At 47.5% G+C, this 15,179-nt stretch overlaps 1 protein-coding gene across 3 annotated transcripts in view; it reads left to right on the forward strand.

Annotated features, from left to right (window-relative positions):
* Positions 1 to 15,179, forward strand: part of CFAP92 (cilia and flagella associated protein 92 (putative)) — a 1,690,090-nt gene that overhangs the window by 1,311,888 nt on the left and 363,023 nt on the right. The window lies entirely within an intron of this gene.

A 15,179-nucleotide genomic window follows, 5' to 3' on the forward strand; every position in this document is an offset into this window, starting at 1 on the left:
CACACTTGCATCCACTCCCTATTGGGTGTTCCGCAATAATTTCGAATACTACTTCGGATGATCGTCCTCCCTCCTTGAGGATGCGTCCTAGACACCATAAAAATCTATCCCTGCCCCTCCATGTTCTTGCACGATTATTCTCCCATCCCATCCCATCCATCACGGTTAAATATTTTACAATATTTTGTTTAATGAGGCCATTGTGTTCCTTTACTATAGCTCCATTGTTGTGCTGCTAATATTTTAAAAATGAACATTCCTGTTGGAATTGTAACCTTACAAACTGTGTAGTTGTTTTAGTTTCACTAATTGTATTCACATCCGTGTCTGAACTACATTTCCCTGCCACATTGTAGTTCTTTCTCATATTGCCTTGCATTTCAGGTGCATGAGCCCATTTGGTGTCGGTATTTAAGCAGGCCCCTTCTCGCGTCCCCTTTCATGGTGCTCATTTGATTTGTGCTGCTAACTTGCTTTTTTGTGAACTTAGGCCTTGTTTTAAATATTTTACAATATCTTGTTTTATGAGGGCATTCCTGTTGGAATTGCAGCCTTACAAACTGTGTAGCTGTATTAGCTTCAGTAATTGTATTCACATCCGTGTCTGAACTACTGAACTAAATTTCCCTGCCACATTGTAGTTCTTTCCCATATTTCTTAGCATTTCAGGCGCTTGCGCGCTGGCGCGTGAGGGACCAGCCGATCTGTGGCGTGGTGGTCTACCCTCTGACCGGGATACCTGAGAAATTGTACATGACTCAAACATTCCAGCCTGAGGTTGTGCATGAAACGCTTTTTTCTGAATGCCTTGTTAAATGCGCCGCACAAGTCTGCGGCCGCTCATAGAGCTAATATATTGAAAAGCTATTTTACCGAGGCATGTCTTATGGGTACGAGACTAGAAGGTATAGAGGTTACTGAGAATCTTCCGCCGGGGGTGGACACGTGCACCACCCCCCCCTGGAGATTAAGACTCTGGTGTACTTACCCGCATTGTCAACTAAGACGCAAACTACATCTGGGAAATTGCTACTTATGGCAGGGTGTAGGACAAATTAACAAAGAAAGGGTTGGCCCCTTTGTTCATGGGGGGCTTTCACTTAGAAGTGCGGACGATGCATGTATTACAAAAGCAAAGTGAACAGCTACCCCTTCCTCAGATCTCCAATTCTTGTCAGAACTCTGCTTACAGTGCAAATGTATCATTAGTAATGCACAAAGCCTTTGTATTTTCTTCGTACATACAGGGTCATTTTTTTCTGCTTGTTATGCACAATCCATATCGGTCATAGTATTGAAAATACATAAGTATCATGACAAACATTAAACATGTAACAACATTTTTCTAATATAATTGAAGGCTGAACTTGTTCTACAATGTGCCTCTATTGTGTATTGTATGTTAGTATTCGAAGTGCTCTCAATGCAGTCAAATATCTTTATTGGATTTTATACAATGTTTTTCAGGGTGTACGCTAACAACCATCATATTTTTGTCTAGTTGGACTTCATGTCACAGCACTTTCCCATAACTAGATCATGATATATGTTGTTTGGTAATAGTTGTTCAGCAGAGCTAAGAAGACCCGGAAGACACAGTAACCACTCGTCTATTAGTTCATAGGATGGTGTTTTAGCAGTTGTGTCGAGACAAAGTATTTCGACCTTTTGATACTGGTTCACACATCCAAGCGACCATACCATGTAATGTTCTTCATCAGGACGGATGAAAAATGTATTGCACAATCTAAATCTCTATCTTAACGCTTTTTGTTGAATCTATATAGAGAAAACGACATACAACATTTAAAATGTCTTGGTGTCAATTGATATGGTAGGCGTGTATCTCCATATTTTTTAGTAGATAGATAACTAACATAGAGATAATGACTGACCTGGCAATAACTCAGATCCTGGTGAAAAAATTATTATATTGGATGGATCCTCATTCCATAACTTCACTCTGGCAGTTTCTCCTGGAGCGATATAGTTCTAGTTAAATGCGGGATGCCTGTAACAAATTAAGAGGCACATATGTCTTAATTGCAATCACCATTGAGTCTTAATAACCCGCACATCACACAGTGTTCTATATTATGTCATGGTTATGTGGCATCATTAATACTTGCCAGGCATTTACATATTGCAGATCAAAATGGTATATGTCACAGTAGGACATATGCAAACACCCCTCTGTGACGAAATTATTCAAAACCACAATGCTACACCCATGGTGTCCATCTTACTGTGGGAGAGAGTCACTGTGCACCGTGTATCTATGTTTTTCACCAAGTACGGGCTATGTATCTACAACTCGATTAATGGAGCAAACAACTGATTGGTGCAAGGTTAAACCTCAGCCAATTGTGCCTTTCAATGAGATTGTCTGATTGTAAGAACCGGCTCTGTCTCCAGGCTGCTGCAGGACCATCCTTAGCCATCCCTAATGGATATAATATGGTTCATTAGGATAGTTTGAAAGTAAGAGGAGGCGGTGTGGCATTTATCTTTAAATCTGAACTGGATGGGGGCGCTGTTGCGCACGACTGAAAATGGCCTCCTTTTGCTGAGCTCCGCGCTGGGAATCCTCTTTTCGAAATAAAGAGGTCGGATCGCGGCACTTGCTGGCCGCACTGGGTGGATGGCACCCGGCACCGTCGCTGCATCGGCTGCCTAAATCCTGTCTCCAGAGGGGCTGTGACTCAAGAGGTAGCGAGTCAGGAAAATCATTGTGGGCGGCCGCTGGGATTGGCCACTGTGTGGCTCCACGAGATACTCCACAGGCTTCTACCTGAGCCCGAGGAGCAGCGGGCCTGGTGGGGGAGGGGCGCCACAGGCCCGGACTACTTGTGCGCTTTAACTGCTGTACCTCCCTCGCCACCCCACTGCGGGGGCCCCCATCATCGGCCACCTCACTAGCTGATATCCTGCCTGCAGCCCATAACCCATTTGCGGCCGGACACCAGACAATCCCACCAGGAGCAGCAACATGCGCTCACCCCAACCGCCCCCCCTCCTCCCCCTCCTCCCCAACTGGAGTGGCAGGCTGGTGGCAGCATATTTCCCAGGCTCCCCGCGGCGAAGGATCCCACACAGGAAGACCGCGGCAAAGTGAAGATGGGCCTCCAACTCTGCAGCCCTCCAGCAACAACGTTTAAGGTAGGAGCTGCTGAGGCTGCGTGCATACAGGTGCAGCCCCCAGGTCCAACAGAGCCTGCCAACAGCGTTCCGCACGGCCGCCTGCTTATAAGGCTGAGAAGACAATCACACACTCGAATTTGCATTCTGCCAGGGTGGCTCGGCCCCCACACCCATCTGGTATCCCCACCTCTTATTCAGAGCCGCTCTCCCCTCATGGGCCTTTTTCCAACACCTACATTGGACGCACCGACAGAGGTAAACCAGGGCCCAACCTACCCGTTTGGAGATCTGACCACATGAGTAAACACCTCCCTACTCTGCCCGTTACTCCTTGGTATTGCCACACATCCCTGTTGACACCTGTGGCCTCCATCCCTGGCCACATCTGCATGCTTGATCCGGCTACCTTACATGCACTACACTTGGCGGGCAGAACCTGCACTCACCATCTGCGTTGAGGCCACAGTTACCCAGGCATCAAGCACTGTGCCTAGTCATGATGAGCCTACGCGGTATTTGAAAATCATTTGGAGACTGAGTGCCAGACCTACATTGGAGGCCACAGCCCACTCACTAGACGATGCAGTACACACCCAGCAGAGAGGAGCCCCCCTTAACCCCAACGTGACTATCGGATCTGGCAGTGGAAGTACATCGGCACACTGCCCAATCCAGAACTGGCTTTCCTGACGCTATCCTACAGCTCAATAAACTGCGACCGAACATTTTTGAATTCACAGAACACTGACGAACCACAGCCTACAGGGATGCACTGAGGCAGTATGCCCAGGGGGGCTAACAAAAAGCAAAGTACCATAAATATGTTCGCGAAGGCAACGCAGAAGTTGGCAGAACCCCAACCAGAGCGGGGTGCAGCCACGCCACTGCCACCCGATAACCAAGAAGTGCCAAACATGTTTGAATACATGCGAGAGGGTTTCACCACCCTCCACTCGAAGCTTGACGACATGAGCAGGACGATAGGCTCAATTAAGGCCCATATGGAAAAAACAGACGGCAGGGAGACGGAAGTTGAAAATAGAGTTAGCGCCGCCGACGATGACATTGGTGCCCTTCGAGCCGAAGTGAGCACTCTTTCCAAACGCGTCCAGGAGATCAGCAGGAAGAATGATGATCTCGAATCGTGCTCAAGACGCAATAACATCTGTATCATCGCCATACCGGAGGACATCGATGGCACCATGGAGGACTACGTGGAGCAAACCCGCCTATCCCTGCTAGATTTCTCCAAAGCTGTCTCCACAATTCACAATTGAAAGGGCTCACCGAGCTCTCACAGCCAAACCCAATCCAGGAGACCCCCCCCCCACCCGATTATAGCAAGGGTGCTGAATTACCGTGACAGACGACCTGCTACATGCCGCGAGGGCCAAGGGCGAACTCCTCCTGGGATCTTCCAGAATCCACCACTACCCAGATTTTTCCACCGCCATCCAACAGGAGCGCAAAAACTTCTTGCCTGTGATAAAGAAACTTGCGGGACCTAGGAGTGAAGTACTCCATGTTGTACCCGGCTAAGCTTAGGATCGAGCATGCAAACGGAGCTGCCTTCTTTAACATACCTCAAGAGGCGACCAAATTAATTGAGGAGCGCTTCCCGGGAGGACTCGCACACTACAAATGCACCCGGGGGCACCCCTCACTGTGGCCTCCCTGATACCTACTATTCACGATGAGCCTGACCACGGATGGCTCCTCACTATACGCCCTTCTACCAGGGACCCTCAGGCTCGCCCCCCCCCCCCCCGGCTGCCTGCTGTGCAGTACCCAGGAGCCAGCACCCAGAGAGACTTATGTCATATAACCTGGTTGAATAGACCCCACTGGTCCACAGTTGGGTCCCACTGGGTCGACTTATTTGGCAGGAACGAAAGTATTGCTCAGCGATCCTACCCCAAAACGACCTAGTCAATACCCCAGCGCGTGCGTGCTATTGTTCAGTTGGTGCCAAAGCCCCCAGGTGAAGTTGCCATGGTTATGTATTGGTTCAGTTCTGGGTTGGGACTCATCCCTCCGATTGGGGGAGGGGTGCGGGTGGGGGGGGTGAATTGGCGATTACATTAAGAAAATTGCTTGGCGAGCACCGGGGAACTGTAATTTGCATAAATCAGATACGTGGGCCACTGGCTTACCCCTACACGCACAGGCCAGGGGACAGAGGGAGTAAATGGCCGGCCGATCACCCGCTAATGATAATATACGAACTGGGGAACGATGGCTGATACTGTAACTTGCATGAGTTGGAATATAAGAGGGCTGGGGAACCCTCTCAAAATACGGAAACGGCAGCTCCATGCAGAAAGACACCATGTTAATGTACTCTTCCGGCAGGAGACACACGGCCTTGCATATACATGCGAGAAGTTTGCCAAGTCCTGGGGGTCTCAGCATTATTATACTACATACTTCTCCCAGAACCGGGGTGCCATGATCGTCATACACAAGAGTCTTCAATTCAAACAGCAGGCAGCCCATATTGACCATGTGGGGCGTTATGTTTTATCATTCGGCACCTTGCAGGGCAAAGAGGTGGTATTTCTATGTATGGACCAAACGTAATTGATCCCGATTTCTGAGAACACCTATCCACACTTCTATCTGGGTTCCCGCTGGTTCCAATACTCTTGAGGGGGTGGGGGGGTCTAAATACCATTCTTGATGTCCACTATGATGGATCTGGCTCCAAGCCCCGCCAATTATCTAAGGCCACCAAACCTATCCTGAGGCTACAAACTCAATTTGAATTGGGAGATCCATGTCGAATATTTCACCCTGACTCTCGTACTTTCTCCTTTTATTCATCAAAACATCACTCTCACTCCCGCATTGATAGGTGGCTCATCACAGACATCCTATTGGCTACCATCACTCATACCGCTATCCTTGCTAGGACGTTCTCTGATCACTCACCGGTCACTGTGTCCTTTCGTTGGTCCGCAGACGCATCCACGACCAGGACATGGAGATTTAAACCACACTCTCTACTGGAATTTGCATTTGAAAATGAACTGAGCACCGATATTGTTGACTTCGCCACTTTGAATACAAGCTCTATCACATCTCAGACCACCCTGTGGGAGGCATTCAAGGCGTACATAAGGGGAATGACAATCTCTAGAGAAGCAGGGGTCCTCCGGACTATCAGGAGGGACATTGCCAACAGCGAAAATGAACTTGCCACCCTGGAAACACAATAAGCTGACACGCACTCACCTGACAAGTTAGCAGACATCAGTAGTGAACTGGAAACATTCCGTACACATGCCGAACGCGAGACAAACCACAGACAGCACGTTGATACGGTGAGGGTGAACGCCCAGGCCGGGCCCTGGCCAGATTGGTCCAGTCTGAAAGGAGATCGGCGCACATCCCAGTGATAGAATAGGCAGATGGTACCCTAGCCCTAGCCCCACGGGAGGTCAATGAAGAATTCCGCTCTTTTTACGAGAAACTATATGCCAATGATGACACAGCCACAGATGACATTGTGAAATTTCTGGGCGACCTCCCGCTCTCGATCCTGTCCTCTGACACAAAGGAGGCTCTAGACACCCCGATAACTGCAGAACTATCGATTGCCATAGACTCACTAGCCTCTGGAAAAGCACCGGGATCCGATGGATTCCTGATCGAATTTTATAAAAATTATGAATCTCGTCTCGTCCCCCCACTGCTCGCCCTTTGGAACGAAGCTTGCCTCACGGGAACACTAACACCATCCCTGCGTGAAGCTATAATAACAGTGCTCCCTAAACCAGGTAAACCCACTGTGAAATGCAGGTCGTATCATCCCCTTTCGTTGATTAACTGCGACGCTAAGATATATGCCAAGGTCCTGGCCATCAGACTGGCTCCATATATGCACTATATCATACACCCAGATCAGTCGGGGTTTATCCTGGGCCGCTCCACCTCGTGCAACCTGCGCCGACTATTTAAAATATTAACCTGCGTCGACTTTAGCGCACTGGCTGTTGCAGTGGCCCTAGATGTACAAAAGGCGTTTGACTGCGTCTCATGGAGGTTTCTCTGGCAAGTGCTCGAAAAATGTTATTTTAGTCCCCAATTCAGAACCTGGGTCAAGCTGTTATGCTCCGCCCCGGTGGCGAGGCTCCGCACCAACAATCTGTCTTCTTCCAAATTTCAGATAGGGAGAGGCACAAAACAAGGATGCCCTTTGTCACTGCTGATATTCGCCCTGGTCATTGAACCATTAGCCGATCGAATACGCCAGCGACACTCACATTGGGGACTACGCCTCGTCGGCTACCCTGAGATAATCTCATTATACGCAGACGATGCCCTTCTTTTCATCTGACAGCCTGAAATAAATCTTTCTCCAATACTGAAGGACGTCGTCCACTTCGGCGCACTCTCAGGTCTCTGAGTGAACTGTACCAAATCAATTCTCTTTCTGTTAATGGAGGCACAGCCCCCCGCCCCCTGACCTTCAGGGCTTTGTCTGGCCCAATCCGAATTCACATAACTAGGGGTGATAGTCACGCAAGACCCTTCCTCCCTATACAAGAACAATTACGGCGACTATCTGACCAAATTGGCTCGGAAGTGTACCGGATGGGCGACTCTCCCAATAACCCCAGCAGGCAGGATCACCGTCCTCAAAATGGTGATACTACCTCAGCTCCTGTACAGATTCTTGAACATCCCGATCTGTCCTGGCCGATATTTCTTTACAACACTAACCCGAACCACTAATTCATTTCTCTGGCATTGGGGCACGGTTCGCCTGAAGCTTACAACGCTGATGACCCCGGTTGCGAGGGGAGGCCTCGGAGCTCCCAACTTTGAGGGGTACTGGATAGCCGCCCAAGCTCATTATGCATCGTACAGGTTTGTCCCCACAGACCTGCCCCTGCATGTGAAACTGGAATTTCTAGCTGCAGACAAAGTCGATATCCGTTCCTGGGTATTGCCTAACTGCACCGGACAGTTCGAGCCTTCGGACCCAGTTGGCGCGGCAGTCCAGGCCTTAGCCGAGATGTGGAAACAGACGGACAATACACATCCATTTCACGGAGACCTCCCCCTCTGGAACTTCTTCCCCCAACGCCCCCTGTGTCGACTCCAGAATTGTGGATCGCTGGGCAACTGCAAACTTTTTAACTGCCCGTGATCTATTCGAATAAGGGGTCTTTACAGAGTGGAGTGAACTTCCTAGACAACTACGAAGTAGACCCACCTGTTGGCTGCAGTTTGCCGGCCTACGGCGAGTGTTAAAAGCTAAGCTTCCCGACTTCCCCACTATACCAGAAGATGACCCAATTCTATCGGAAATCATTGGCACCGCGTCCATGAAGGGTAAGGTTTCCAGACTATATATGGTAATCCAAACCCAAACATCTCCACCGTTCACCAAACTTAGGGAAACCTGGGCCAGAGACTTGGGGGTCAAGCTGACCGATCAGCGCTGGGACTACATCTGCGCCCGTGCGCTGACAATTTCCTTCAATTCCCGTTTCAAGCTAATCCAAAGTAAACTTCTACATAGATTCCATTACACACCGGCTAGGCTTCACCGCATGTCCCGGGAGCACCCACACACGTGCCCGCGTTGCAACTATGCTGACTACATACACATGTTGTGGGCATGCCCTCAAGTAGCCCAGTTCTGGTCGACAGCATGCGCTTCTCTATCAGACATGTTAGAGTGTACCATCTCCCCATCACCACTAACCTGCTTCTTCTACGAGTTGCCTGCATTAAGCCGTGACCGCAAGAAGCTTGCCAGCCTGGCACTCCTCCTGGCAACCATTGTATCCTACTGGTATGGCTTCAACCCAGGCCCCCCCACGCATGAACAATGGCTCCACGCACTCACATGTGCCTCAGACACTGAGGAGTGTTGGATACTGACACAGCCGAGCAGGTCCAGGCCGAGATCTATTTGGGGCCCATTTTGACAGTATCCCCCCGCCCCCAACTGAATGTTCTTGCAAAGAGACTGATGCATGCCCTCCTTCCCCCGCCCCCGCTGTTTAGTGACATTGAATAAGGAATACACGGTTAACCAGATGCTTACTGCTCATACATGTTCCTACTTTACTCCGTAGCCTCCCTGGATGGTTCACATTGCAAATGTAGGTGTACCCAGAATGTCTTTGTGATTTGTAATGTTGAGAGTGTTTTCTGATGTGACACCAAGCTAAATGTTAAATAAAGTTTACCAAAAAAAGAAAATCTGAACTGAATGTATGGGAGGTAGAAACACCTGCTATATTAGGAAAAAAATGAAACAGAGCAAAATACGGTCTGATGCAGAAACCACTATTAATGTGGTGCTGCTATATAGACCCCTTCACCTATGCCAGACTTCTCGGCTCAATTGAGTAATATTCTGCTGCCCCTGCTGAAAACTAACACTAAAGCCATTGTCTTTGGTGATTTTAACCTATGGCTAGGTGACCGTGCAGACCCTAGGGACAATTTATTACAACGCTCTTTGGCCAGTCTTTCAACAGTGCGTGCGAGCCCCTACCCATGAGAAAGGGAAGACCCTAGATTGGGTGGCTGCGCTAATGTTGTTACAGCTGGCATGCAAGTCCTACCCTGGCCCTGGTCAGACCACTTTTTTGTACACTAGATGGTGGTTCTGGAGAAACCGATTAAATCCAAGGAACGGGGGAAGAAAATTATCATTGCCAGAAATGTTTAAAAACTCACGGCAGAGGCCCTGGAGCACTGGTTGGCACCTCTGACACAAACATTCTTGAAACATACAACTGTTGATGGCATTGCTGATTTATATCATCAATCTGTGCAGGCAGCTACGGATGCATTGGCCCAGCTGAAAACTAAGCGGGTTGGTGAGAAGAAAAGTAATGGTTGGTTCTCCCCCGATCTACAAAAGCTCAAAGCCAAAAAAACAAATGCTCCTATGTCTGGAGCTCTTTGCAATGTGCTCAGGACAAGGAGATTTATGACTGCTGCTAAAGATTTTAAATTAGTAGTCATTGCAGCCAAGAAAAACCTGTTTGACAGGATTAGAAATGCACATTCGGACTCCAAGGAACTCTTTAAGATATTAAGAGATTTGGAAGATTTGTGTACAAATAATTCAGACCCTATGGTCAAAGATAATGCCTGGTGTACACTCATTCAGGAAGCCATGCTGTGGAAACTCGACAAGATAAAAAAGAACATTGAGGTTAATAAGAAGCCTGATAGTGATGGAGTTGGATCTGTAGGTGGGGGGAACCAGATGGCTATGACCCCAGGCCATCAGTACAACTTCAGACCCATTACTGAAACAGAGCTGGCTGTTATTATCACAAAACTGAAACCAACCAGCTGTAAGGGAGACCCTTGTCTGGCCATGGTAATAAAGGAGTGTGCCCCCTTATTGAGGGACACTCTATAATTTGTCAACACTTCCTTCATGGAGAATCATGGTCCCATATGAATAAAAAATGTGTGGATTACACCACTGTTAAAGAAACTTGGGCTATGCCCAGCAATTTATTCAAATTATCAGCCTAGAACTAACATACCATTTCTATTGAACATCTTGGATCGTGTGGCCTACTTGCAGATCTCTGCACATCTGAATGAATTCAGTATACTGAATAAATGGCAGTTGGGCTTCTGGCAGGGGCATGGGACGGAGACGGTCCTGCTCGACCTGAAGTCAAGACTTCAGCGTATGGACAAGGGACAGACTGCCCTTCTCATGTTGCTAGATCTGTCTGCGGCTTCTGACCTGGTAGACCATACCTCTTCTCGGATAATGCTGCTCTTTGGACTGCATCTTCCCTGGATGATCGAGTGTGCAGAGTGTTTAGTGGGGATGCTGAAGCCACCCCGGCTGGTTTGACGTATGGCTTGCCGCAGGGAGCCTGCTTATTGCCTTCTCTGTACAACATCTTTACAGTTCCTTTTTTCAATCTACTAGAAGAGCATAAAGTGGGCTTCACAAACTATCCAGATTACACTGTGTCTCATTCCATTATCAGGCTTTCATGTAGATGATGAAAGAACTATCAACAGGATCTGTGAAATCATCCAAACCTGGATGGTCGAGAATGGCTTAGCGGTCAACAAAGAAAAAACTGAACTTATGGTGATAGGCACAAGCAAAAAGTCTCCAGGAACGCCAGATTCCAACTAACACAATTATATGTAACACAGAGAGCATACTTAACTACTGAACAGATTAACCAAAATGGGTAACAAGACAAGACAGGGCAGGCATATCCAAGAGGTGCCACAGAAAATGTAAAAATGCAATACATATTTCTAGTCATGCCCAGTGATCAGGTACATTTGGGAGGAGATCAAACAAGAGCGGCCACGATTGGCATCCGACTGCATGCGTGGCTGGCAGAATTCTACCTGTTGGGGCTTATTCCCGAGAGGCAACAGATAACTAGCGCACTTAGCCAAAATGAGGGACCTAATGTGCATCCTGGCAAAGCGCAGGATCTCGATAGCCTTTAAATCCAAAACAGGTCCAAAGATAGAAGCATGGTGGGCAGACCTAAGACGCTGGTCACTGGCCGAGTGGACAGTATGGCACAATGCACTGCAAAGAGGAATGCACGAGAACAGGGCCAGGATAGATGCGCCTGGAACAAGCCGGTGGGAGCAGGAGCAGGCCACTGGTTAGTGTTGGAGGGATTCAATATCCCCCCCCCCCCTAACAGAGACTGCTCTGATCTGAGAAACCCCAGAGATAGAGGTTGAGACACAGGCATTCCCTGAACACTGTATGGCACACCAGCCTATTGCTTGCATGACTGCTTTGTATGTTACCAAGTTGTAATTGAAACTCAATGAAGTGTTTTTTTAAAAAAAAAAAAGAATAGTGCACAATAAGGGCTAAGAAAGTGGCCCAGTTATTGAGGAAGCAATCTTTCATATTGTTACCACAATTGGAGGAGGAATTGGGTTTAGGGAAGTTGTCTGTTTTTTATATCTACAATTGGAGGGGGTCCTTTTGGCCACCACTTGGGGTCAACACCTATGAAGGGAATTAACTCCATTGGAGAAACAAATAGACAAGCATGAAGGATCGAAGGGCCTGATAGCCCAACTTTACAATATCCTGATGCAGTCGGACTTCAGGCAAATTCTAAGGGTGAGAACGTGTTGCGGAAGGGATGCAGGTAGGGCCTTCTTTGGTGAGATTTGGTATGCTATGTGCATAGGGACCTTTAAGATATCAATGGCCCGACACTGTAAGATGCACAGCGGGATATTGCTGCATAGATAACAATATGCTCCACTATAGCAATCGAGGATGTTCCCAACAATTAGTCCCAATTGCTGGAGGGGATATGGGGAACCAAGTGTGTTCTAGTATGTATGGTAATCTTGTGATAACTTACAAACCTTTTGGAAGGGGGTTCTGTGATAAGGGATCTGGAAGGCTCCCTTGGAACTCCGGATTCAATGTTAGTCCTTTTTGATATCCCTCAAGAGTGTGCACATTTGAGACCTCTGCCGCACATGACTCACCGCCTCCTGTTGATGCTAGTGCTTACATAGCAACCTGTTGGAAACATGCATGCCCTCCCTCCAAGAAGCAATGGCTCTCAAGAACATGGGATATTGTTGAGGTGGAAGATTTGACGAGATTTGTTTGTGACTAAGCGGAGAACATTGAACTAGAGTGGTTTCCGTTCTCTGAGAAATAACAGGAATTTTTGACCCAGTCTACTGAAGCTGGAATGTAGGAGAGAAGATGTGCATATTCAGCATTGAAAGGGTCAAGTGATGCTAAAATAGTTTTTCCTTTGTGAAAGAGATTTTGGAGAATACGGATAGGGGGAATTCTTTGGGGTACTATTAGTTAGTGCTGCGCTTAATGAAAAGTATGTTATGTCTTGTGAATTGAAATGTACAATGAACAAACATTTTGGAGAAACACAGCAACATATCCTGATAGTCTAAGTTCTCTGGACTTGTGTGATGTTGTAGTGCTACACTGCATTGCATGTAGGAGTATTCACAGTGCTTAGAACCCCTTCATACAAGAACTTTAATCTCAATTCCAGAAGTCTACTATGCATTTCTATATCCCTTCCATTAGTCTGATAAGGATTCACTGACTAGTGATTCTGGAAGCGCTTCTTTGTGTGCCCCAGTAAATCAAGGTGTAGTGCTGTTTTTCTTCTAGGCCGATAACCTGAGATTTTGCAGATCCAAGAAAAGGCGTGTTCTATTTTCAAAGAAAGTAATCATTGTATGCAAATAGTTACGCAGCATCTATTATCAATAACATTGGGAAGATAAGCAGAGTAAAATCAATACACTAAATGAGAAACAAAATGGTGATTGGTGTCATGAGCATTTGAAAAATGAGAATGAAGAATTTCTAACAAGCATTCTATTTTTCCTTGTGCCTTCCTAATTCTTAGTAAAGTGTAAGTGTTGGCCATAGAAAAATAACCATTATGCACACCTGTGACAAGGAAGCACATTAGGTGTTGTGAACGCATCATGAAGTACGATACAGATAACACACTTCAGGTTTTATAAAAAAAGATGTTTATTTAACTGAAATGTCAGGATGGTTGAAGACCTTACTTGCCCTCTCTACTGTACTGTAGGTTTTCCCTATCTGAATGAAACTAAGGAAGGGTTGTGTGAAAGAGTTCAACTTAAGTTTGTCTGTGTCCAAAACCCATCCTTGCCCTCACAACTATAGTAAATAAATGTGTAGGTATATCAAACTCAAAAGAAACGGTGTTTAGCTCAAAGTTCTGAGCTTCTTCCAGCTCACAGCTTTCTCTCAGCTCCTCTTCCTCAAGCATAAGAAAGTTCCATGAAAGAAAGTCTCAAAGCTTACCTTCTCCAGTTCAAGGCAATATAGTTTGTAACCTATCCTTAGGGTTTCCTTCCCAGAGTTTTAAGTAGTAGAATCCCAAATGAAAAATGTCTCAGGACTCTGTGCCCAAGACAACAAGTATAGTTCAAAAGTGTTGCAGTGTTTTTGTGAGCTTGTCTCGTGATGTATTTAGCTTTCAACATTTAGGATTCTCTGGTCTAGGTGCAGTGGTCAGAGCACCGGGTCCACCCATCAAAGATCACGCAACCAGGATCCCTGGACTCTCATTGGGGCTTGTTTAGAGGTGTCCTTCGCTTTCACCATTCAAGGTCCTCTGGTCTAGGCGCAGTTGTCAGACCCCACAGTCCACCCATCACAGATCATGCAACCTGGGTCCATGGACTTCTCAGCCCCACACACAAGTTCCATGGAGCTTGCTCCTGTGTGCCAAGTCACCCTTACTTGTCTCCTCTATACTGGCCTCCTGGCTTTAGGGTGGAATCTTCTATTTCTTTGTCTTCTTTTTGATTGCCTCTTGGCCCTGCCACCATGTATCAAGTTTTTATATATATTCAGTATTCAATATATGGACGGGCACTTCGCTGCAGTCCCGTTTAGAGCTCCCCGGTTCTTGCATGTCCCTCTGAGACTCACTGGCGGTCTGCTCCTCTTGCCTGCGGTTTGTTTCGGAGCTCCTCAGTAACTGCGTGTCAATCAAACACTAACCAGTGGCCTGCTCCTGCTCCCACCGGCTTCTGCTGCTGTCTCTGTTCCGCTTCTGGGGCAGGGAACACCGCCAATGCTTGCCCTGTTTTCCCTGCTGCTTCCTGTTTTCCGGAGGTGGACGCGTCCTCTGCACTTCGTGTGCCGGCATCCTGGTTTGGCGTCCTGTCCCACCACGGCTGCTTCCACGAAGGGTGGGTCCCCTGCTTCTCCTGCATGGTTCTCCTTGCGAGGTCTTCTCGAGCTTCTCTGCTGGGCTCTCGAAGGGCTTCTCGACTGAGCTCTCCCTTCTGCCTCTCACCTCTCCTTTTATATACCTGCTGCCTTCTAACAGCCTGCAGGTGTGCTTGGTCAATTGGAGCTGCCTGACCATAGTTAGCAAGACATACCTGACCTTCCCAGTTTTTGGGATGCAGCTTCTAACAGCCCATAAAAGTTGGGTGGAGTGTTAGATTGTCACTATGGAAAGGGGGACACTGTGTCTCGCCTAAGGGCATCCCACTCACAA

The sequence above is a fragment of the Ambystoma mexicanum genome, chromosome 2p (genome assembly GCF_040938575.1).
Source record: "Ambystoma mexicanum isolate Mex_15411 chromosome 2p, UKY_AmexF1_1, whole genome shotgun sequence".
Lineage (NCBI taxonomy): Eukaryota > Metazoa > Chordata > Amphibia > Caudata > Ambystomatidae > Ambystoma > Ambystoma mexicanum.